At 41.7% G+C, this 26,108-nt stretch overlaps 1 protein-coding gene across 2 annotated transcripts in view; it reads left to right on the top strand.

Moving 5' to 3' along the window:
• Positions 1-1,383: 1,383 nt before the first annotated feature.
• The window catches only part of LOC126278023 (F-box/LRR-repeat protein 2-like), a 50,036-nt gene continuing 25,311 nt past the window's right edge, over positions 1,384-26,108 (top strand). The window contains exon 1 of one of the 2 annotated variants that reach the window (XM_049977745.1): positions 1,384-1,467. The gene's annotated coding sequence lies outside the window, so the exon portion shown is untranslated. The other variant, XM_049977743.1, reaches the window with a different exon arrangement.

The raw sequence follows: 26,108 nt of genomic DNA, 5'->3' as shown, positions 1-26,108 counted from the left end.
TTTACTCCAGTGCGTGGGAAATAAACAGGTTGGGATGCATAAACTAAAACCAGAGGAGGGGATGGTCTGATGCAGAGGGGGGAAATCCCCCCCCCCATCCCCCTCTGCAAATCGCACACTGATTAAATATAGTGTGGCAACAGTTTCTTCTTACGTGTGAAGTCTTGCGACTGTAATGCTAAGCCTAGTTTACACGACGATATTGGGTTGCGCCACTCGTTGCGTGGAATGAGTTGGACGCCAAATGGTTTCATATTTGACTGTCGACACGGCAAAACCCGTACACACTTCAGTTTCGTCGTTTTGAGGGTTCCTGAGTCGTGTCTGAAATGAAAGTTTTGTCAGCTGCACGTCGCACGGGTTGTGACGGAGTTAAAGCCTTTTGCACGGAATTGCTGCATAAGGGGAAAAAAAAAAAAGAAACGTGTTTCGATTCGTGACTGGATGAAGAAAAGACGACAGCTCGGTTGCTCAGCACTCTTGCTGAAATAATTTGTAATGGAAGACCCAAGAAGTTCTTTTAATTGTCTTAGAATGTCGCCAGAACTGTTCGCGTTTCTTCTAAATATAGTTAATTTTGTCATAAGCAATAAAGATACTGTAATGCATGAAGCACTTCTCCAGAACTGAAATTACATAGCACATTGCGTGCATTACAATCGAGAACACTCGGCATAGTATAAGATGCTAATTTAGTTGGTGATGACACTTTTTCATTAACACTAATAATTATTAACATTATCAGCAGTGATTATTCGAACAGGCCGCATTTAGAAGAGAATGATTTGCAGACTACTCTTTTGAAGATATATCTGTACAGTGACAATATTTCGAAATTCAAACATATGTGAATGGACAGCACTGCTGCGACGTTTTAAATAGGTGAATATTGAATAAAGAATACATTCTTGATTTGTGTGGCCATACCTCCTGTCAACAAGATCCCTTAAAAAAAAAAGTCGACCAACTCGAACGATGAGAGCATTTCTTGTAGACATCATTTCCACAGCTAGAATTACATTTGCTTGTATTTTTTCTTAATTCAGTTGTACATGTGCTTCTAATGCAACAAATTTTGCCGTGCAGCTCAGATATTGTCAAACTTTGTGTATTCTGATTGCATGTGAAGGTCTCAGGGGCAGCAATATACTGCTTATTTTTGTAATCAGCATCACTGAAAGCCCACAAGCACCAATGCAAAGTTTAGATATCCAAAAAGCGAACATTTTCTCCGTTCCTCACTGCATATTTCAGTTTGTCTACACTCTACGAACCCACATAACCTCAAAACTCATACAACTACTTTCACCAAAGTTGGAACACGCCAAAAGTGTTTAGTTTCACCGACTAGTAGCGCAAAAGTGCGTCACGCATGCGCAGTGACCGATAGCGCAGTTTCCTGCAAGTGTCGTCGTGTAAACTAGGCTAACTTTGGTATCTACTGTGCATCTCTGACGGTAATTTAAAGTATGTCTGAGAGTTTATGACGTATATCTTTAGCGCTTTGACGTTTGCAGGAAATGTCAGTCGAATGTTTTGGTTATATGCCAGCCGTAGATTTTGAAAAGAAGTGAAGGATGTTGTTTTGTTAATACCGTCCACTTATGAAAGCCTAAGGGTGTTCAGTTAATTAGATTTTGGGCTCTGAGATGCCTCAAGAGGTCGCAATCTCCTAAGCACGGGTGGTAAGAAACACAATTTTCTTAATACTGTCCGTGATCTGGATAAAACATGTTTGATCGTTAGAGATTGTATGACATAAAAATGGAAATAAAGCCGCAAAGAGATTAGTTTTCACATGTTTGGATCCACCAGAAATTTAGATTATTTTTAAAAGTTTTATTAGTAAATGTGCATATTTTGTGTAAGTACTGCTTTTGTATTAACCTTTGAAAGAATCGCCATTAGTTAAGGTTAATTGTTGGTATATTCTTTTGGGTATCGAAATAAAAGAAGCCTTCGTTGGTATTTACGTAGTTAGGGAAAAGCTACCGTTTCAAGTAGCGCCTCAGTTGAAATGAAGGTAATATTGAGAAGAACGTTGTTAGAAAACTGCACGTTCAGTAATTTGTATACTTCAGGAAATCACGTGTAGTGGAATATGCTATAATTGCATAAATTTGTATTATAGGACAAGAGAAAGAATTAAATATATAAGAATATAGGTAAGCCACATGATATGTAGTTTGATTGTCGCAAAAAAATGTCCATTAAGCTTCGGCATATAAACGTAAGAAGTCAAATCGTTTTGACTGATGTTTAGGCATGTAAAAGCAGCCGATTGCCAGGTTCGTACGTTAAATTGAGTCGTCATAGGTGTGTGTCGAAAACTAATGTAGTCTGAGCTCGTGCATTGCATGACCTTATGTTGATGTAACCGCAGCAGTCGAAGTGTTGAAGAGCCCATTCTTTCCTTTACTTGTAAGAAACAGCCAACTCATTTTAGTAACTAAAATAGAAGGAAGCATTAAAAATGTTTTGAGATTAGGTGTTTTTGATTAGCAACAGTGACATCTATATTTGGAAAAATTTGCGTAAAAATACAAACTTGAATCGTGGACATGTAGTATGTTTCAAGTTAAGCTTTTTCTGTTTTGTAAGTATAGATTTTTGTTTCTGATAAGAAACTGATATTGTTGACACCGGTGTGTGGAAGTGTGTTGTGCAAGGTGACATATTTCTTCAGGAAATCATAATGTAACGTTTTCCTATATACAGCTTGTGAAATCCCCAACTGTGCAAAACACTTTCTTAAGCCAGATTTGTAAGATTTTGAATGTTGTTTATGAAATAGATCGGGCAACAAGTTCAAGAGATGCTGAAAATGTAGGGCCTACTAGTTTGTCCACATGTTTCAAACAGCTTCACTTCTGTGGAGACTAGACAAGTGTGCAGACAACTGAAGGCATTCAGGAATAAACTGACAAGACGAAAGTAAAAGTGCAGGACAAAGTTAATGGTAGTCAGAGGATTAAAAAGACCAAGTCAGTCCTGCTTGAGAGTAGTCACTGGGTAGGTGGAATGTTTGAATTAGTAGAGAAGTCCATAGTTAAGGAATACCAGGTATCTAACAATTTTATGTACCAGGTATCTAACAATTTTATGCCAAGTGCAGGGCTCAGTGATGTCACCTGTGATTTAGGCTCTCTGGCAAGAGATCTTGATTGTATAGTGATCATTGCAAGTGTTTGGACCATAACCTCATCTGCACAATTCAGGATGACATCAGGTCCATCACTGGGAATACTCCTTGTATTATGGTGAAGATTTTGTAACGCTTTAAGCGTTATTAAAATTCCTGGATGAAGTGTTATGTAGAAAATTTAAATGCAGAGCTATGAGTCATTCAGCCATATGGAGGGGTCATGCAAGGGTGAGAGTGATGCATCGCCCCTCCTGTGATTGGACCACAAATGGTACGGTATGCAGCAGAGTCTCTGGTGATTTGCATGAGCAGTTTTCCTGAAGCATTCAATGTAACCAGAACAGTATCTGCACAGTCCCCATGATTTCTAAAATTTTCCCTAGGTAAATGTTCCCAAAAGATACAATAGTTGAATAACATACTTTCAGTGAAAAATGGCAGGATGTTTAATACAAAGTTTAATGTACGTAATACATAACTGAACTTTTCTGCCAAAATATAAGGTTGTTCGATTGTTATGTTTTAGCGTTAATCATCCAAGGACCATCTCATAAGTATATAGCAATTTTTATGGTAATATAGTGCAAATCACTTGCTCAAAATATACAACACACAAAATACATAACATGCTGTGCAAGGATAGGACAGGTAGCACTCAAGGCCTTCATTAAGGATTCATCTCTGTGTTTATGTGATTTAGCAGAAACCCCATAAAACCCAATTTTGGATGACCAGACAGAACAACTCCATCCTTCCAAATACAAAGTCAGTCTCTTAACGGCTGCAGTGCCTCATTCGGTAGGCCTGTGGTTTCGTTCACAGTGTCATCTGTCGGTGACTCCTGGACCGTAAAGATCACGCTGTGCCCTTGCACTAACTCCAGTCTATTTACGAAGCTGACTCCACACCTGTGCTCATTCAACTATGTTCCTCAGACCATCTGAAGTGCTGAGTTGGTATTCCCCGTTATGAGTGTGATGTTGAACTCAAGAGAATGGCAAGACATTAATATTGTGGACTTGACACAGCATTTCATCATGAAAGCCGTAAATCAGGATTGTGTATTGAAATGTCACAGGGTGGTGGTATCCCCTTTCATTATTACCCTCTAAGCCCTCTTAGTCTTCAATTGTGTAGTATGCATTAATTATGACTAATTTTGAAGCTACTCTTTTTGAACTTACATATTTTAGTAATCTTTATTTCCTATGGAAATTTATTTTTCAGTTTCATTTACTGCTAAAAATGCTGTTTTGAGTTTTTTGTTTATTTTTCACATGGTAATTGTAAGTGCAAACTCCCTCTTGTTCCATGAAAATTTATAGAATTATTAGTGAAATACCTGGTAATGTTGTCCTTGACATGCACTACAGATTGGTAGATGTACTCATTTGGTGCAGTAAGAATGCCCAGTTTTTTAAATAGCTTTTTACAAGGAGCCCGACTACAACTTCTAATTATTATTCTTGTGGCCCTATTCTGCAGTTTAAAATTTGTCCATATTTTGTCCCCTTGATCCCCTGAAAAGAAACACACAACTATGAATTGATTGTATTTAAGCATGGTATGTCACCACACAAGACATTGGCTGTTACAAACTGATATTGAAACCCTAAGATCATAACACGCTGCTAAAATTCTTTTTGGCAGTAGTATTGTGTGTTCATCCCACATCACAGTCTCCATTCGTAAAAAACTTTGTGTTTGTTTCACAGGCTACAGATTTATCATTTGTGTTTAATGTTACAGAATTGTTGTCCTCCTTTATGCTGATGTGTATAAGATTCATTTTCTTTATGTTCAATGTTAATGTAGTATACCATGCCGAATTCTCAACAGCCTTGAGGGTTTCATGTGTTTCCTCAAATAGGAGCTCTGGTGTTTTATCAGTGACTGGAGATGTTGCTGTCATCGGCAAAGAGGTCACGCCTTATATCGTCTGGAAAATCATTGATATACAGAGTGAGTCAAATAAGATGTAACACCCCTTTTATTTCATAAACGGTTTTAGATACCGAAGCAAGTTTTTCGGCAAATGATAGCACATTAAGGAACACATACTCTGGTATGGTGTGTAATAAAGAATTTTAACTCTTATATATGTTGAATACTGGAGCCAGTATGATTTTTTTAAAATGGAATGGTATGGTTTTTTCAGTATCCCAAAGCAAAGGCAAGTATAGTGATCTCATTCTTGTTAATTTTGAGGCTTAAACTCTTCTCAAAAGAATGTGATAAATATTCTTAAATTGAAAAACAGGTCGGCCGAAATCAACTATTGCATAGTAAACCGCCAGATGACATTGTTGTATAAAGTCTTTTGACTTAATTGCATTCACTTTAGAACTAGCAGGAACTGTGTTGTCTATCAGTTGGTCATTTTTACTTCAACATTTCTTGAATGCTGAAATATACACCAATGAGAAGAAATTAGACAAGCTACTTTTGTATGGTGAATGTCAAACAAATGCTGTTTAGAAATGGTACTGGAAAATTGCATGGTGCAACCATAGTTGTTTCCACAATATTCAGTTACGAATGCAGATATGGAATAGTTTTTCTAAGCTCCATTTGATGTGGTTCCATATACAAAAATCATAGCTGACCCCGTATCTATGTCATACAGGAAATGAGGTTTTATCTTCATAGCACTGGCCTGTCTTGCTGCATTAGCCATAACAATGGAGCCTGATGAGAGCTGTGCTTGGTGTTGTTTACATGGCATAACTGACTGGCTGCATTGTTTTCCAGTTTTAGTTCATTTCTCAGACTCTTTAGTGGAAGGTTTCAATGTCAGTACTAACAATTGCTGTATCACTGTAATTGTCTTACCAAGAGCTGTTGAATGCAGTTATGAAAAGTATGAGATAAAAAATTAAAAAATTTCAGCATCCCGATTCATATCAGAGCTCAGAGCATTATCCATACAAAACGTTGTGGGCCCCCCATCAGCGTACTATCAATTGCAGAAAACCTTATTTTGATATCTGGAACTGTTCAGGAAATAAAAAGGGGCTTAAATCTTATGTGACTGACCCTGTATATTAAGAACAGAATTGGCTCCAACACCCTAGTCTCGAGAACACCTATGTTTATATGTTTCTTGTCTGACAGTTATATCACTAAAAATTTATCAGCAGCAGATGTGTGAACTCCACTTTTTGCACCAGTTTTTCAGATAAGGCTAGAACCACTCATTCACTGTTCCTTGTATAACTCTTGCTCATTAAAAAAATTCTTCCAGAATTTTTATTCTCTTTGTGTACTTCTTGATGACTCAATGCGTCTGCTATTCAGTGAGTGCCCTCCTTTAGTCCTGAATTATTTAGAGAGACCACAAACATTTTTAGGTCAGTAAAAAGTAGTAACCTCTTTGGTGGTGATTGTATGTTGGCCAAAATACTAAACCTTGTTCTGATTTGATAGTGCCCTACATTGAGGTACAGTTGTAATCAGTATCTCCTGAGAGATTGAAGTATCTGATGTCAGGTGGTGGAGTACGCATTACCTGTCTAAGTAAGTTTATTGCATCTGCTTTTTGACAGAAATTTTTTGTCTCATGCTTGCATCTACTGTAAGAAAGAATTCATTGATTTTAGTAGTAAATGATTTTAATTTCACCTTAGCTATACCTTTGGTTCTCTCATCTGGTAGTTTGGTATCATTTGCCTTGCCAAGTTTATTCATTTATGCATCTCAATATTCCTAATTGTCCTTTGCTTGTTCTTGCAATTTTATTGTTTGTGTTAGATTATGGTTTTTGTCTTCTTGGTGACATACTGAAAAATTCTGCAGTACTGCTTACAGCACATTTTTGTCTCCATTAAAGCTATTTCTTTATATTACATAAAGCTCTCCCTCTTTCTAGCACAAGATATTCTGATCTCAGGTGTTGGTCACTTGTTTTCTCAGCTTCCACTGTAAATGTCTGTGACTGTGTGAAAGAAACTGGGCTCATAATGTTACAAGAATAATTTTAGTAAAAAATTATATTTCTCATTTCTTTTATGTTCTTGGTAAACTATTCTGTTTTTCATCCTGTAAATTCTCTGTGAAAAGTGTAACAGTCAGCATTTACATTTCAGAGAAGTTTTACTTCTTTCTTAAATGTGACTGACAGGGATGTATTAGTACTGCTTAATTCTAAAGTAAAACAGTACCATCATAAAGACTTTAGGATTATGTTCAAAATTATGACAATGTATGTTAGGAGATGATCTACTGTAACGTATCTCCATTATCCAGAATGAGGTTTTCACATTGCAGCAGTGTGTGTGCACTGATGTGAAACTTCCTGGCAGATTTAAACTGTGTGCCAGACTGAGACTTGAACTCGAGACCTTTGCTTTTCGTGGGTAAGTGCTCTACCATCTGAGATACCCAAAAATGACTCATGCCCCATCACCACAGCTCCATTATCATTGGAAGGGTTCTTTGATCACCATGTTATCATCTGAAGCACATGTCAAAATTTTACTGACAATTCATTTCTTTTCCTATGAGTGGCATGCCCTCTTACAGCAGGGAGAAGAGGGGAACCACTGGAGATTATGATCCTATTGGATCATAAAGTAAACATGAAAATGTTCACATTTATTTCAAGACTCTGACTCAAAAGGGGATTGAACCTTCCTGGCAGATTAAAACTGTGTGCCGGACCGAAACTCGAACTCGGGACCTTTGCCTTTCTCAGGCGAGCGCTTGCCCGCAAAAGGCAAAGGTCCCGAGTTTGAGTCGCGGTCTGGCACACAGTTTTAATCTTCCAGGAAGGTTCATATCAGCACACACTCCACTGCAGAGTGAAAATCTCATTCTGAAAAGTGGATTACCAGCTACCTTATTCTACCTACCTCAGCAACTTTCGAAATTTTACCAAAAGTTTTGACTTGTGAACATATTCACACTTTTTTATGTTGAGAAAGGAAGAGACAGTGGGTAAGAGGGGGGGAGGGGAAGTAGTAAGTACTGGAAGATAATATACAGTAGCTGTGGGAGAGGAATAAAGAGAAGGAGAAAATGGATGTGGTTGAAAGCCAGTGCTAATGAGATAGGCTATGAAAATGACAACCGGTAAGAGAGATATAGTGACCATGGAGGGACAGCAGAAGTGGGAAGGAATGAATTAGATATTAGCAGTAAGAGGGGACATAGGGAAGCAGTGACAGTGAAAGGAGGCGGTAGCTGTAGGATAGAACAAGGCGACCGTGGCTATGAAGCAGGAGCCAGTAACACACACAAAGAGATAATGACAATGAGATGAGCAGAATGAGTGAGAATGGGCATGTGGAAATGGAAGGGTATCAGCAACTTTCAGTGATGGCCTACTGGATGTGACTGAGTTACATGTAGGGGTGAGTTTCATGTTTAAGAGTGGGAATATGTTCACATGCCAAAATTTTTGGGGATAACTTTTAAAGGTGCTGAAGGAGGTGGAATGAGACAACTTGTACTGCACTTTTCAGTCAGTCTTTTAAGCAGCAGCATAATTTCCTTTTTTGTGCTCTAATAGGAGAATTTTTCCACTGGTAAAAATCATATAAATAAATTGTCCATGATGTAGTTACATTTTATAATGGCCAATTTGTATCTTTTCTTTGTCTGAAAGTAGTTTGCTTTGTTAAACTCTCCTTTGATCTGCTGTAAAAGATCACTAAAATTTCTAAGCTACAGAGGATGAATTGAAACCAGTTGTGTGTACTTCCACAACCATTTAAGTTTCACTTGTGTCCATTAAATAGTTGAAAACAATATTTATTAAATATGCCAAAAGTAGATTTATAAATCTGTCACTCTTCATTAATATAGACACAGATGGACTGGAAGTTGGACTACTTGTTGATTTGAAAGCATTAACATTTGACTCATTTCTAATGGAGTTTTTCACATTTCTGTGTGAAATTTTTTTATCTGTAGTTTTAACCATATTTCATCATGGTCTGATATTGATTTCTCTACATTAATTATATACTCCTAGATATGATAAGTCTTGTTGTTTACTGTTTGCATATAATATACAGTGTGCCCTGATAATGTTTGACAAATGTGTGTGTGTTTTGTTGTTTCAGGCCTAATATTTGTAACTATTTCCAAAAATTAAAATCCTGAGGTGACTGCAGTTTTACAAATGAGAAATAATATACTTTAGTGTACTTGAAAACTGCTCTGTATTATTTCTGGGGTTACTGCATACAGATACTGAAGCTTGGCAGTATTATAGAAACTGACTCATTAGTTTCAATATAGAAATTAAATTGTTATTAATTTAATGATTGGTAAGGTGTAAAAGAAAGAATTGTTTGAAAAGACCGTCCAATGGAGGAAGAGGTCAAAAATTCCAGAATTTAAGTTAGCATCTCATTTAGGAGAAATTGAGGGAGGAGGTATTGCTATGTTAGTCAGGAAGTGTTATACGTTTAAGAACATAGACATTAGTGAATTTTGTGTAGAGCAGCATATGACCACATGTACTGAAGTAGAATTTTATAACAAATCCTTTTTAATAGTACATGGATACTGAGCAGCTGGAAGACCTTTTAATCTACTCATCAATCATTTAAAAACTATATTGGCCTATTTAGCAACTATTTGGCAGAAATAGTGGTTACAGGAAATTTTCTTAAAAAACTGTTCCAGTAAAATATTATTTACGTTGGTAACATCGTCATTCAACTAAATTCCTTCCATAAACTTTCCAACTAAGGTAACTGACTGCTCAGAACACCTTTTATAATATCTTTATATAAAGGTCCGATGAAGGCCAATAGTCATTGGCTGCTGACTATGAGACACAGCTTTCCCCCTGCAGGGCCAAGGTATTCCTGCCTGTCATAAGAGGTGACTAAAAGGAGTCTCACATGTTTCAGCCTTTATGTGATAGTCCCCTGTAAGTTTTCACCTCCATTTTTCAAATTTTCCTGAAGAACGAGCAAATTTGGGAAGGGCGCCTTACATGGTCATAGTGTCCATGTGCTGAGATCTCTAGCATCCTTCGACGACATGGATCCGCACCTCGGCTCATTCTCCAGCTGTTGGGTGAAGTTACCCTCCTCATTGCGTTTTCCTCCATCCTCTGTGCAGCATCACTTTCTGCGCTGTCAACTGTAATGGACTTCTTACAGGTTGTATACGAGCCGGGACAACCGGGAGATCCGGGAAAAACCTGGGAATTTTTTCATCCAGGAGAAAACGGGCAAAATATGGGAATTTTTTAGAATTCCGGGAAATTTTCATTGTTTTAATTTTCAGTTAAATTTTTGTAACTTTGACCGGTAATAACCAATAATCTAATAAAGGGTATTACTTTTTCTCACTACTGCAGAATAATACTGTAACAATAAAACATGAATGAGAGGAGGAAAAAGAAAAAGAAAACTTATGTCGCAAAGGAAATGTGCCAATACAACAACAAAACACAGTGCTCATACAAGTGTCTGCCAACAGCAAAATGTGTCAAAGGCTTTAGGAAGATTATGCAATGTTTCATAACAACAAATTGCCTCCAATGAGCCTGACGTCACAACTGTTTACATTAAATCTAGTTTACACGACGATATTGGGTTGCGTCACTCGTTGCGTGGAATGAGTTGCACGAAAACGGTTTCATATTTGGCTGTTGACACAGTGAAACTGGTATACACTTCAGTTTTGTCATTTTGTGGGTTCCTGAGTCGTGTCCGAGATGAAAGTTTTGGCAGCTACACATCACACGGGTTGGGATTAGATTAGATTAGATTAATACTTGTTCCATAGATCATGAATACGACACTTCGTAATGATGTGCAACGTTAAGTTAAAGCTGGAGTGGACTTGCTGCATAAGGAAAAAATAAGAAACATGTTTCGATTCGTGACTGGATGAAGAAAAGACCCAAGAAGTTCTTTTAATTATCTTAGAATGTCACCAGACCTGTTCGCGTTTCTTCTAAACAGAGTTAATTTTGCGATAAGGAATAAAGATACTGTAATGCGTGAAGCACTTCACCAGAACTGAAATTACATATCACATTGCGTGCATTACAATCGAGAACACTCGGAGTGCTATAAGATGCAGATTTAGTTGGTAATGACATTTTTTCATCAATACCAATAATTATTAACATTAACAGTAATAATTATTAACATTAGCAACAGTAATTATTCGAACAGGCTGCATTAAGAAGAGAATGATTTGCAGACTAATCTCTTGAAGATCTGCACAGTGGCAATATTTCAAATACGTGTGAATGGGGAGCATTGCTGTGACATTTTAAATAGGTAAATACTGAATAAAGAATGCAGCTTCTTGATTTGTGGAGCCTTCCCTCCTGTCAACAAGATCCCTCCTGTCAACAAGCTAGAATTGCATCTGCTTGTATTTTTCTTAATTCAATTGTATATGTGCTTCTAATTCAATAAATATTGCCCTACCGCTCAGATATTGTCAAGATTTCTGTGTTCTGATCGCACGTGATGGTCTCATTAGCAGCAATATGTTGCTTATTTTTGTAATCAGTGTCACTGAAATCCTACAAACATCTATGCAAAGCATAGCTATCCAAAAAGCGAACATTATTCTCCGTTCCTCACTTCATATTTCAGTTTATCTTCACTCTATGAACACGCATAGCCTCAAAACTCGTGCAACTAGTGTTGCCAGAGTTGAAACACGCTGAAATTGTTTAAGCCTAGTTTACACGACGAAACTAGGTTGCAGGCAGCTGCGCTACTGGCCACTGCACATGCGCAACGAGCATTTGTGCAACTCATCACTGAAACACACACTTTTGGCGTGTTCCGACTTTGACGACACTAGTTGCATCAGCTTTGAGGTTATGTGTGTTCGTAGAGTGTAAACAAACTGAAATATGCACTGAGGAACAGAGAATAATGTTCACTTTTTCGATAGCTATGCTTTACATAGGTGTTTGTAGGATTTCAGTGATGCTGATTACAAAAATAAGCAACATATTGCTGCTCCTGAGACCATCAGATGCATTCAGAACACAGAAAGTTTGACAATATCTGAGCGGCAGGGCAAAATTTATTGAATTAGAAGCACATATACAACTGAATTAAGAAAAACGCAAGCAAATGTAATACTAACTGTGGAAACGCTCTTGTCTACAAGACTAAACTCCCATCATTCGAGTAGGCCAACTCTGTTTTTTGAGGTTTATTGTTGATAGGAGGGAAGGCTACACAAATCAAGAAGCTGCATTCTTTATTCAATATTCATTCATTTAAAACATTGCAGCAGTGTCCCCCCATTCACATATGTTTGAATTTCGAAATATTGCCACTGTACAGATATATCTTCAAGAGAGTAGTTTGCAAACCATTCTCTTCTTAATGTGGCCTGCTTTGAATAATTACTACTGTTAATGTTAATAATTATTGGTGTTACTGAAAAAGTGTCATCATCAACTAAATCCGCGTCTTACAGCATGCCGAAGTTTTCTCGATTGTATTGGACACAATGGGATATGTAATGTCAGTTCTGGTGACAGCGCTTCATGCATCACAGTATCTCTATTCCTTATTGCATAATTAACACTATTTACAAGACACTTGTACAGTTCTGGTGACATTCTAAGATAATTAAAAGAAATTCTTGGGTCTTCCATTACAAATTATTTCAGCAATGGTTCTGAGCAACAATTTTCTTCATCGAGTCACGAATCTAAACACGTTTCTTATTTTTTCTTATGTAGTGATTCCTCACAACAAGCTTTAACTCCATCACAACTCGTGTGACATGCAGCTGCCAAATCTTTTTTTCAGACACTACTCAGGAACCCACAAAATGATGAAACTGAAGTATGTACTGGTTTCGCCATGTCTACAGTCAAAGATAAAACCATTTATGTGCAACTCATTCCACACAACAAGTGGCACAACCCAATTTCGGCGTGTAAACTAGATTTTGATTGATTGATTTTAACAAGGGGGAGGGGGGGGGGGGCTAAAACAGCTTAGGTCCAACCCACCACTGCCTGCACCGAAACTAGGTTTATTGTGCGGTATCGGTCCCTGTATATCTAGTGAAGCCAACCAGTGCGCTTAAATAGTGCAAGGAGTCCCTCTACCAGTTCTTTGTTTGACGCAATTTCTTCAGGTCTATTTGTCCCGAAGATTCTGTATCTTTTACTCTCCAATGTCGTGCATTCGATGAATAGGTGTGATGTAGTTTCTTCACCCTCATCTCAGATCCTACATTATGGTCCTCTTCTGTTATACCCATTGTGTGTAGCAGTGTTTTGAAATTCCCATGGCCATTTATTAGTCCAGTCATGAGTTCGATCTCTTTTCTGTTCAATCCCAGGATTACAGAGCTTCTTTTAAAACATGGCTTCGCCATCATTACCTTACCATTTTTTCGTTCATGGACCTTGGTCCAATATCCTATGTGCTGTTTCCTAAGCCAGTTCCGTAGTTCTAATTTGATCATATCCTTGGTGATTGTCAGGACAGGTTCCAGTCCATCCTAGCCAATCTATCGGCTTGTTCATTGCCACAGATCCCTGAGTGGCCAGGGACCCACACTAGGTTCACCCTACTGCTTCCCCCTAGCTCCACCAGAGCCCTGTGGCAATCTGCAACAATCTTAGATCTTGTTGCAGGAGCTGCCAATGATTTCAGGGGTACTTGGCTGTCTGAATAGATGTAGATGCTACGATCGTTGTAGCACGTATGCACGTGCCCGATTGCAGTAACTTCAGCTTGGAATACACAGGCCAGTTTCCTTAGAGAGATGATGCTCTTCAGTCTTGGCTGAACCCTGTACAACCCTGCCCCAACACCTTGGTCTGTTTTCGACCCATCGGTGAACCGATGTCCCCCATATGGTGTCGAACAGTTTTCTCCCACTGCTCCCTACTTCCAATTATTATGATGTACGGCTTGTCGAAGCAGTTGGGAGTTATTTTATAGTCAGCAGGTATTTCCCCAGCCGTACCTATATTCACCTCACTCACACTATGTTGGTGTGTGATTCTGGATATCTGAATGAGACCCAGTTTTGGCCAGTTTTAAGTCTGTTTGCCCCAGCTGCTATCTCTATCTTGACCCAAAGGTGAAGTGGAGGCATATTCAGCATGGCTTCCATTCCAGTGGTTGGTGTGCTGCTAATTCTGCCCGTTATGGCTACGCAGGCCAATCTCTGCACCTTAGCAACCTTCTTAGCAGCAACCTGCTGTTCTACCTTCTTCCACCACACTACGGCCCCATAGGAAATCTTAGGTCTAACCACTGTTGTGTATATCCAGTGCATACCCCTGGGTCTTAGGCCCCTGTTTTTGCCACAAGCCCTCCTAGTACTCACTAAAGTACTTTTTGCGTTGGAGCAGATGCTCTTAATATGAAGGGTCCAAGTTAGCTTATCATTCAAGGTTGCCCCTAGATATTTCACTATCCGCTTCAAAGGTAGAGTTTCATCGAAGATCTTTAGATTCCAACTTGCGTGCTGAATATGTCTCTTCGTAAATGGCACCACAACAGTCTTCTTAGGATTAACTCTCAGATCCTGTTTAATGCACCATTTTTGTGCAATGTCCAATCCTCCTTGTGCCATATTCCTAACTGTGTCAGTGAATTTGCCAAGTATTACTATGACAAGGTCATTTGCGTATTCTTGGCAGAAGCATTGTCTGGAATTTAGTTCCTCAATGAGTTCGTTCACCATTAGATTACACAATAGAGGAGACAAAACTCCTCCTTGTGGGCAGCCTCTAGTGGTCTTAATTACCATATTTTCATTTATAATGGTAGCCACTATGTTCCTTCCACTAAGCATGGCCCTGGTCCACCTACATATAGTGGTCCCCAGGTCATGTACCTTTTTCCACCTTCCCAACGAGTCAGTGGAGAGCTGTCTCACGTGATTTACCTGGTTGGTATGCGTGTTGATTCGGGTGTAGAGGGACCCTACTTAACCTCCTCTCCCCAACATATACATTAACCAGTTTTTCTAATGTTTTGAGAATGGAGGAGGACAGACTGATTGGTCTCATATCCTTGGCCTTGGTTGATCATTTCTCCCTGGCCTTGGAATGAAGACAACCTTCACTGCCCTCCAAGCATGGGGAATGATTCCTAATGCTAGGCTAACCCTGAATAGCCTGCATAGGACTCTTATAAGCTTTCCTCCTGCCTGTTGCAGGAGAGCTGGAAAAATTCCATCTGGGCCAGATGACTTAAATGGTTGGAATGTTCCCATCACCCACTGGATTTTGTTGAAGTTCACACACTCCTTGGCCTATTTCCAGTCCCCTCTTCAAGTGCCTGAGAACCATTCTCTCTCTGGGGTCACATACTGGGCTATGTTGTCCGGCAGAGCATATTGAGGAAAGTGAGTTTTGAGGAGCAATTCCAGCGTCTCATGTGCTGTCTTTGTATATTCTCCATCCTCCTTCCTTAATGTAATTCCTGGATTGGTTGGTGCTCTAGTGAGAATCTTGTGAAGTCTGGCTTGTGCAGCTGTGTCCTCCACTTCCTCACAGAATGCCACTTTTGTTTGTCTTATTGCAAGATTGTACAAGGGTCTCGCAATATTTAGCCATTGCCCTTCACGCTCGCAATATTAAACAGTCTCCATAACTGTTTTCTTTGCATTTCTAGTTTGTTATTCCACCAAGGAACACTCCCATTTGTGCACTTCCTGATGATTGTGCAGTTGCCCTGAGGTCACTACGGTCACTTCCTCAAATTCTACTGGCTTCCTTATCGAGGTTTTAATTTCCGATGAGCCTAAGTCGAGGTCCCTCCTAGTTGTCTCCCAGTCTGTTTTCCTGGGATTCCTATTGGTCATGGTCTGTCTGACCGCCCATTTCGACCTTGAATTTAATGCACATGTAGTCTGATGAGAATGGCTCCAACACCACATACCATTTTTTGACATAGCTACTCATTGTGATGGAACCAAATGTTATGTTGATTTCTTCTTCCCTTCTGCTATTCCTGAATGTAGGTTCGTTGCCCCTATTCAGGACCTCGAAGTTGTTAGCTAAAAGAAATTCAAGAAGGTACTCACCTTTACTGTTGGTGTCCTTGCTGCCCCACACTAGGTTGTGGGCATTGGCGTCGCATCCCACCAGCAGTTGATCACCTTGCCGATGGAAAGTCTCTACCAGTCTCCTCACCTCCACGGGAGGAGGAGAGCTGTCTTCGTAAGGAAGGTATGCTGAGGCCAAAATGATTTCTCTCGTGATATCTTCCTCACATTGCTGCATTTTAATGGTCACTAAGGCCCTAGAGCAGAAATCCATCACTGGCATGAAAGAAATGCTATTTCTTACATAGATGCATGTTCTGGAGTTTCTTAGATTCCTAGCATAGATCATCTTACTTCCAGTGCCTCCGAGGCCCGATACACCCCCTTTGTATAAATAGGGCTCTTGTATCAGGGCCATGTTCACTTCCTGTCTCCCCAGGCAGCAGCTCAGGGCAGCAGAGGTCCCTTTACTGTACTGCAGATTAATCTGCAGCACCTCCAGGCTTCATTTTACTGGCATCTTTGAGGTCTTTTAAAACCCTGACAGTGACCTGCGAGAACCCTAAAAACAGTTTCAGGTCCTTCTCCTTCAGGGACTTCTCACCGACCTCTACCCACCAGGGTTTGTCCTTCCGGAGCAACCTTCTGGTCAACCACTCTCCAGTCTTCTGTCGAAACTTTTGGGTTCTGGGCCTCTATTTTCCCCGAACAGAGTCTTGGGTGACTCTTCCTTAAAGATCTTAGGTACCCATAATGATATCTTTGCGGTCTTAAGAAGCTCCGCTGCCATATTGACCAGCAGCTTCGCATCTCCTTATGGGGGTATCATGGTCACCTTGTCCTTGAGCCGCTGTACTGTGTGCACTCCCTCACAGACGAAGATGGGTGCACCACGATCTAGATAGACCCTCCTGTAATTGGGACCTGGCCCAGCGTCCCCCCCCCCCCCCAAATCTTTTCAAAAAGGGCCATCTGAACTAGTTCCTCCTGCTGCGAGGTGATGGCCACCAGTGGATAACCTTCCTGGATAACTGCCATCATAAAAACTGAGACTACAGTACTAAAGGTCTGTTTCCCTATTTCTTGCCTCGGTTTTTTCTGGACTCACTTATCCAGGGAGGAGGGAATCTTTGATTCCTCCCTTAACCCTATGTGTCTTTGACGTTGTTGGGGTCTGCGTGTCCCCTTCAACCTGAGACAGTTTTTCCTGGGATTCTTAGGTTCTAGTCCCTTTACTTCCCACTTGTTTTTAGGAAGCCATTCTTTCCCTTCCTTTTTCCTATGTTCCCTGAGTAGCTTCCTCCTCTGGGCCCCAGACAAGCCTTTGATCGTAATCTGGTCTAGCTTCTCGGTTACACTTCCCACTTCTGGCTCAGGTCTAGACCCTGATTCTGTAGTGGAAATGCCTTCCATCGGTTCTGTCCCATATGTTTGGGTATCTGAGGTCTCAATTTGCCCCTCAGTTTCTTTTTCTTTATTTTCTATAATAGTGTCCATATTGGTCCCACGAGATTTGGGGATCTAGAAGGTCCACACCATGAATACCCCGCGCGGTGTAAGGCTAAGTACTCAGGGTCGACGCGGTGTAAGGCTAACTACTCAGGGTCGCTCGGTATCCCTGAGGCTTCGTTTGTGACCATCTTCCCATGTGCAACGTACCCCTCAGCACAGATCACATCACAGCTTGGGTTGGGTCAGGGAATAGGGTAGGACTAGGAGTGGATAGGAAAGATGGGATGTTGTGGGACTCTCTTAGTCTGATCCATCAGCTGAGGCCTTTCCGTCAGTAGGTCCTTTACCTTCGGCATAGCCCTCAGCTTCCCGCGGACACGCAAGCCTCTCCACCCACACAAGGACAGTGCTTCGTCAAGATGGTGTCCCCCGGAGAGTGAAACTAGGTTTTCGTTTCACTGGAGAGTTGCGCAAACACGCAGCATGCTTGCGCAGTGGCTGGTTGCACAGTTGCTTGCAACCTGGTGTCATCGTGTAAACTAGGCTTTATTGAATTGTATGAGCAGTTGCGAGCGAGCTCATGTGCATGCGCAGTTGAGTAGCATATGAATAGTACCTTCTCCTACTTCTGGCTGCAGAAGTGTGGCAACTAGCTGTATAAGCAATAGCAGTATGCAGCCAGATGTGGTCCGGAAAAATATTACTGGTGTGCCGAAGCTGGCAGGTTCACGTATGTGGAACAGGCCCAGAGCTAGGGGGCAGGGACAAACTGGGGTATCTGCCCTGGGTGGCAATTTCAGTGGGTGGGGGACAGATTCATAGTATTGAGGAAAAAACCTTGTTTCACAAAGCGCCTAGCATCCAGTGCACATTGGTATATCAATTATTCATACGATTTTGAAACGCATCCCTGTTGATTTTTGAACAAATTCTAAGTTGATTTCTGAATGAATAGTAAGTTTATTTTCGAATGCTTGCATAGTGTATGTGATGCCTCTGCCAGGGGAATCCCCATCACATCTAGAAATAAACTTTCCTGCAGACAAAAGGGGACGGGGTTATACGAGCTGTGCTGAATAAGCCACACAAGTGAATGGCAATCTCTGTTTATGTGGATCAGTGTTGTTACAATTACTAGCGAAATCCATAGATTTAGACTACCAGAGTAGAAATAAACAATGAACAGGAATAACAGGTAACAAAGATTACATTTTATCTTCTCTCGCCAAAACAGTCAAGTTTATTTGATGTGTGTAACAATTGCTGCAATATTAGGCTGGCCTATTTCGTTTTATCTAGCAGACAGTAACAAAATACATGTAATCATCAGATCGAGAAACCTCACCAGTCTTGGGGACTATTTGTATTAACAGCTTTTCTAGTATTAGACAACAACATTTTCATTTTTTCATGTAGCAAATCGTTGACGAACTTTGATGAAGTAATAGATTCTTTCCCAGAAAGGAAAGTATGCCATATAAAGCTGTGGCAAGTTTAGAGGGGGAAAAAATGCTTGGACTTGAGGATTGAAGAAATGTGTAATGTCTTGCTTGTCTCTTGTCTTTACTGGTTTATGTATCCCATATTTAATTTTAAGTCACACAAAACAGCATGTTTTTAGCCAATAGGCAGTAAAAACTGCAAATTTTCTGAAGAGTTCTTGTTCTGCTGATTACAAATAATCCCTTCCAGTGTTAATTGCGAGGTGGTTTAAAAAAAAGGGGGGGGGGGGGGGGCAGGATGTCAAACCAGCCAACTGGGAGCAAGAGGGGCACCACAGGAGATTTTAATTTCCACTGTCCTGAATATAGGTTGATAGCACCCATTACAAAATATTACACGTTTGAATTCCACAGTGCAAAATACAGAGACGTGTGATGGAAGAATGCTGTGTGAAGAGGTGTGACACTGCACTTTGGCACCCTTACGGCCAAATAACATGTCTTACATTCCCTCTCAAACATATATGTTTTATGTATCAGGCTCTTCAGAAAGATGTGCACTGCAAAATGAAAATGTTTTTGAAAAGATGATTTTTTAAATTTTTGGCGTCTGATCTCAAATACTCGAGAGAGGGGGAGCCCTGGTTCAGAAATATCGTAGATCTGTACCTGATGCACAGAGTGGTCGGAGTTGTAGTGGGGAGGTGGTAGTCTCCCTCTTCATTTATTACTCTCACGTCAAATGAAAACAAAATGGATTTCTGTGTCTGGGAGGTATCAAGAGAATTAAAATACATTCACAGAATTACGGAAGGCTACAATATGTTATTCGTTTCAGATTTTGTTTTATTTCCACCTTTCTGACAGTCAAGCATTAATCAGCTTGCAGAACAATGAAGTTTAAGGCATTATGCCATAATAAAGAATCAAACATGAGATACTACAGTAATGGTACTCCAAGAAAATTTACATACGAATGTGCACTTTAAGCCGAATTATGCATTTTAGTATGGTTCTCAAAATTACTATGCTCTTTGAGTATCCTCTGATGTCTTGTTTATGACATAATGCAAGATCTTTTAATGTTCTACATGTACAAACACATGGGCTTTTTGTGTCATCGTAGCTGCGCAAGCGCAGTGATGCCTGTTATCTGGCGCTCTCTGGCAACTGCTGAAATGAACCTATTTCTAATAGGTTGCAGGAAAATATGGTTGTCTGAAAAGTGTTACTTTCAAACTAAATTTCCTTTTACACAAGATGAACTCTGTGTGAGAATGTACGATGAATTTCTTGAATCACAGAGCGTTTGACTCTCATTCAAAAGTCAGCTCTTTGAGGATGACCATTTAGAATAATTTCGAGCCAAGATCAGACATTTATGTCGTTAAAAATGTTACTGGCACTTTTGTTTGATGTACCTTAAAGTGTAACATGCGCAAAAAAAGATGAACATTGTGTGTGAAAGCTTAGCTTATCTTGCATCTTAGAGACCAATATTATACGTGAAAGCTTTTCTTTTCTTGTAGCAACACTATATATATTAATTTGAACCATTACCATTTTCCTGTTTGTAGGATCATGCTACTTAACAGTGATGTTGCTATTAGCTGACTACATCGCATGTCCTATGCTCGAAATATCAGCTGTCATTGGCTGGCAGGGTCAGTTGACATGAGCTACGACTGGCTTACAAAAGCGCATTGCAATCTTAATTTCAGTGCTTCAGAAAGTAACATGCGGTGTTTGGTGGAATTTGAATTTATACTTTCGTACTATGAAAATATGCAGTTTACATGTTGCTGCACGTAAGACATCGTTCCAAAACGCGTTTTTTTCTCCCTCTTGAGTTCCGTTTTCTAAAGTGCCGGGCAATTCTTCGTCGGTGTATAAAACCACAACTATTGGAAGAATTGATAAGTTTTACAGTTATGAGAAAAATTATAGTGTCACTTAACACGGAAAAAATGTATTTTCATATGGGAGAAAGTGTATTTTTGACCGGGAAAAATCCGGGAATTTTTTTTCCCTCGTCCACGTATACACACCGTCTTAGCTTGCTTGCACCTGATATCCAGTACGGTAGCCAGTCCGTTGTGGTGGGGCTACCATGTACCCTGTTGGTTGTAGCCCCCATGACTGCACAGGGATGGCTCTGCTATTGCCTGCGCCATTAACTCCCCAAGTATGCCAAGGAGTAGATGGCTGTCACCCTGGGCCATCGGGACTCTTGGCAATGGCCATTGTGCCAGGTAGCCTTTGCTGTGGCTGGGTGGTGCCTGTGGGGAGGGCCTCTGGTTGGTATGAGTGGCACATAATGGCGGATGACACGCGATGAAGTGTAGTCCATCATCTCCTGCTGGTGGTGAAACACCAGCAGTCGCTAAGTGTTCACAAGGTCAATTCAACACACAGAAATATGACCATAAATCATTCCCCTCCCTGGATGCACCATGGGAGGAACATCAGGCTAAGGATGGCAGTGGATCTTATTCGCCCCGGTACCTTGTATGTTCGAAAGCTGATGGGGAATCTTTCATGACAATGAAGCCTCATTTTCTTGTTGAGCATTTAGAGGACAAGTTTGGGGAGGTGGAGGGCTTGTCCAAAATGAGATCTGGGTCAGTCTTGATCAAAACAGCATCCTCTGCCCAGTCACGGAATTTACTCATTTGTAACAAGTTGGGGGATGTTTCTGTTACCAACATGCCACATAAGAGCTTACATATGGTCCAAGGTATTATCTTCCAGAGGGACCTTCTTTTGCAGTCCAACAATGAGCTACGCACCCATTTAGGGTGGCAAGGTGTTCATTTGGTGCAGTGTGTCCATCTGGGTCCGAGGGATAATCAGATTGCCACCGGTGCCTTCATCTTAGTCTTCAAGGGCGACACCTTACCCAAGAAGGTCAAGGTGATGGACTAATGCTGTGATTTCAAGCCATATATCCCTCTCCCGATGCAGTGCTTTAAGTGCTGGAACTTCGGCGGGAGCTGTAGTTCAAATGTCATATGTAGAGATTGTGCACATCCATCACATCCCAATAATCCATGTGCCCCGCCTCCCATCTGTGTCAACTGTGGAGAGCATCATTCACCTTGCTCACCAGACGTCGGGATTTTACAGAAAGAGAGGAAAATCATGGAATAGAAGACCCTGGACTGACTGACCTACAATGAGTCTAAGAGGAAGTTTGAGTGCCTACATCCTGTGGCTATGACCTCCTTATACACAACTGCTATGAGAACAGTGCTAGCCCCATCAGTTCCGCGAATTCCAGTCGGTTCTCAGAGCCAGAAGGCTACACCTGCTCCCTTAATGCTGAAGGGCACTCCCCCCCCCCCCCCCTCCTCCCTGTTGCTCCCACATCACCTACCTTGGGAGCACTGCTCCCCAACCGCAAGTCTCTAGAGGAACGGAAGGTTCCAAATGATTGGAAAAGAGCACAGGTAGTCCCAGTCTTCAAGAAGGGTCGTCGAGCAGATGCGCAAAACTGTAGACCTATATCTCTGATGTCGATCTGTTGTAGAATTTTAGAACATGTTTTTTGCTCGAGTATCATGCCGTTTTTGGAAACCCAGAATATACTATGTAGGAATCAACATGGATTCCGGAAACAGTGATCGTGTGAGACCCAACTCGCTTTATTCGTTCATGTGACCCAGAAATTATTACATACAGGCTCCCAGGTAGATGCATTTTCCTAGACTTCCGGAAGGCGTTCGATACAGTTCCGCACTGTCGCCTGATAAACAAAGTAAGAGCCTACAGAATATCGGACCAGCTGTGTGGCTGGATTGAAGAGTTTTTTATATGATAGCAGAACAAACACTGGTAGCAGTTACTTCTGTTAAATATCTAGGAGTATGCGTGCAGAACGATTTGAAATGGAATGATCATACAAAATGAATTGTTGGTAAGGCAGGTACCAGGTTGAGATTCATTGGGAGAGTCCTTAGAAAATGTAGTCCATCAACAAAGGACGTGGCTTACAAAACATTACCTATGTATGAGTATTGCTCATCAGTGTGGGATCCGTACCAGATCGGGTTGACGGAGGAGATAGAGAAGATCCAAAGAAGAACGGCGCGTTTCGTCACAGGGTTATTTGGTAACCGTGATAGCGTTACGGAGATGTTTAGCAAACTCAAGTGGCAGACTCTGCAAGAGAGGCACTCTGCATCGCGGTGTAGCTTGCTCGCCAGGTTTCGAGAGGGTGCGTTTCTGGATGAGGTATCGAATATACTGCTTCCCCCTACTTATACCTCCCGAGGAGATCACGAATGTAAAATTAGAGAGATTCGAGCATGCACGGAGGCTTTCAGACAGTCATTTTTCCCGCGAACCATACGCGACTGGAACAGAAAAGGGAGGTAATGACAGTGGCACGTAAAGTGCCCTCCACCACACACCGTTGGGTGGCTTGTGGAGTATGAATGTAGATGTAGATACCAGTCCCCTCTTCCCAGCTGGTGAAGGGTAAGTCTTCTTCGGTTCCTTTCACTAGAAAGGGGTCCCTTGGGTCACTCCCTTCCCAGGTTTCTGCTAATGGGAAAGATGTCACCCGCCTGTGGCTGAAGTGTCCAAAAGCAGCTGGTCGTAGGGCTTCACGATCATCTTAAGTCCCGGAGACTGAATCAGTGAAACGCTCCCAGCCAGAGAAACCCAAGGAGCAGCGAGAGAAGTCCAAAAAGAAGATCCCTAAGACCAAGGAAATTGCAGTGGCACCTACACCACCGCTACCTACCTACAAGCTCTGGTGTCCACTGAGGACCTAGTTCACGACGGACCCACAGACGCACACAATAGATACATACTGCTCTGGCAATAAGTCGGTGGCAGCAGGTGACTCTGAGGTGTAAACTACCTCATTGAATGTTCCATGCCTTGCAGTCTCACAATGACATCGTCTTCCAGCAGTGGAATTGTGGCAGTTTTTTCCACCGCCTGGCTGAGCTATGGCAAATTTAAAGCTTCACACCTGCTTTCTGCATTGCCCTCCAGGGAACCTGGTTTCCGGCAATGTGGACCGCTCCCCTCCGTGGCTATAAGGGATATTACAGGAATCGTAGCGACTATAATAGTGTGTCATGTGGAGTTTGTGTTTATGTCCTGAACTCAGTCTGTTGTGAAACTGTGACCCTTCAGATGGTGCAGCACCCATGAAAGTATTAGCTGCACTGATCGATCAACTCCCTAAACCTTTCCTACTTTGGGGAGATCTTAACACCCATATCCCCTTCTGGGGTGGCACTGTGCTTACTGGCCAAGGCAGATATGTCGAAACTTACCTGTCTCAGTTAAACCTCTGCCTCTTAAATATTGGGGTTGCCACACATTTCAGTGTGGCTCGGCCATTGATTCATCCATTTGTAGCCCAGGACTTCTCCCACCTATCAACTGGAGAGCAAATGATGACTCATGTGGCAGTGACCACTTCCCCCTCTTCCTGTCACTGCTCTAGCATCAGGCAGATGGACACCTGCCCGGATGGGCTTTAAACAAGGCAGAATGGGAAACTTTCACCTCTGCGGTCACCGTTGACTCTTCCCCACACGGTAACATCGATGTGATGGTTTAGCAGGTGACTACAATAATGATTACTGTGGCGGAAAATGCGATCCCTCACTCATTCAGGTGACCCCGGCGAAAGGCGGTCCCTTGGTGGTTGCTGGAAGTCGCTGAGGCAATTAAGGAGCGTCGGCGAGCTCAACAATGGCATAAGTGGCACCCTTTCGTGGAGCACCTCATAGTCTTTAAGCAGCTCCATGCCTACGTTCACCAGCTTACCAAAAGACAGAAGCAGGAGTGTTGGGAGAGATATGTCTCGACCATTGGGTGCCATGTCACCTTCCCAAGTCTGGATGAAGACGGACATCTTTTTGGGTACCAGACCTCAACAGGTGTCTGTAGCATTAACATCAATGGCATGTTATCTACTGATGCAGACACGATTGCTGAGCGCTATGCTCAAGCCTCTGCATCAGAGAACTACCCCCAGCCTTTCCCACCCTCAAACGGCAGATGGAAGGGTAAGTCCTCTCATTCGCTACACGCCACAGTGAACCCTGTAACGCCCCCATTTACTGAGTGGGAGCTCCTCAGCACCCTTGCAAATTGCCTCGACACAGCCCCTGGGCCAGATCACATCCACAGTCAGATGATTAAACAGCTCTCATCTGACTACAAGCAACATCTCCTCATCTTTTCATCGCAATGGCGGGAGAGCACCATCATTCTTGTGCTGAAACTCAGTAAAAACCCTCTTGATGTGGATAGCTATCAGCGCATCAGCCACACCAAGATTCTTTGTAAGCTGCTGGAATGTACGGTGTGTCGGCAGTTGGGTTGGTTCCTGGAGTCACCTGGCCTACTGGCTCCATGTCAGGGTCGCTCTACCACTGATAATCTTGTGTCCCTAGAGTCTGTCATCCGAACAGGCTATTTCCATATGCCAACATCTGGTTGCCATCTTGTTTGATTTACGAAAAGCATATGACACCACCTGGCGACATCATATTCTTGCCTCGTTACATGACTGGGGTCTCCGAGGCCCACTCCTGATTTTTATCTAAAATGTCCTGTCACTTTGTACGTTACATGTCCAAGTTGGCGCCTCCCATAGTTCCCCCCATATCCAGGAGAAAGGGGTCCCGCAGGGCTCCATATTGAGTGTATCTCTATTTTTAGTGGCCATTGATGGTCTAGCAGCAGCTGTAGGGCTGTCCGTCTTACATTCTCTGTATGCAGACGACTTCTGTATTTCGTACTGCTCCACCAGTACTGATGTTGCAGAGCGGCGTCTACAGGGAGCCATCCACAGGGGAAAGTCATGGGCTCTAGCCCACGGTTTCCAGGTTTTGGCTGCAAAGTTGTGTGTTATGCACTTCTGTTGGTGTCATACCATTCATCCAGGATCAGAACTTTACCTTAGATGATCCCTAGTGGAGACATATTGATTCTTAGAACTGGTTTTTGACGCCCGATTACTTTTTCTCACCTCAGTCAGCTTAAGCGGAAGTGCTGGCAGCACCTCAATGCTCTCCACTGCCTGAGCAACACCAATTGGGGTGCAGATCACTCTACGCCGCTGCAGCTCTACA

The sequence above is a fragment of the Schistocerca gregaria genome, chromosome 6, assembly GCF_023897955.1.
Source record: "Schistocerca gregaria isolate iqSchGreg1 chromosome 6, iqSchGreg1.2, whole genome shotgun sequence".
Lineage (NCBI taxonomy): Eukaryota > Metazoa > Arthropoda > Insecta > Orthoptera > Acrididae > Schistocerca > Schistocerca gregaria.
Note: the sequence above shows the minus strand (reverse complement) of the source record. Positions and strands in the feature narration are given on the sequence as shown.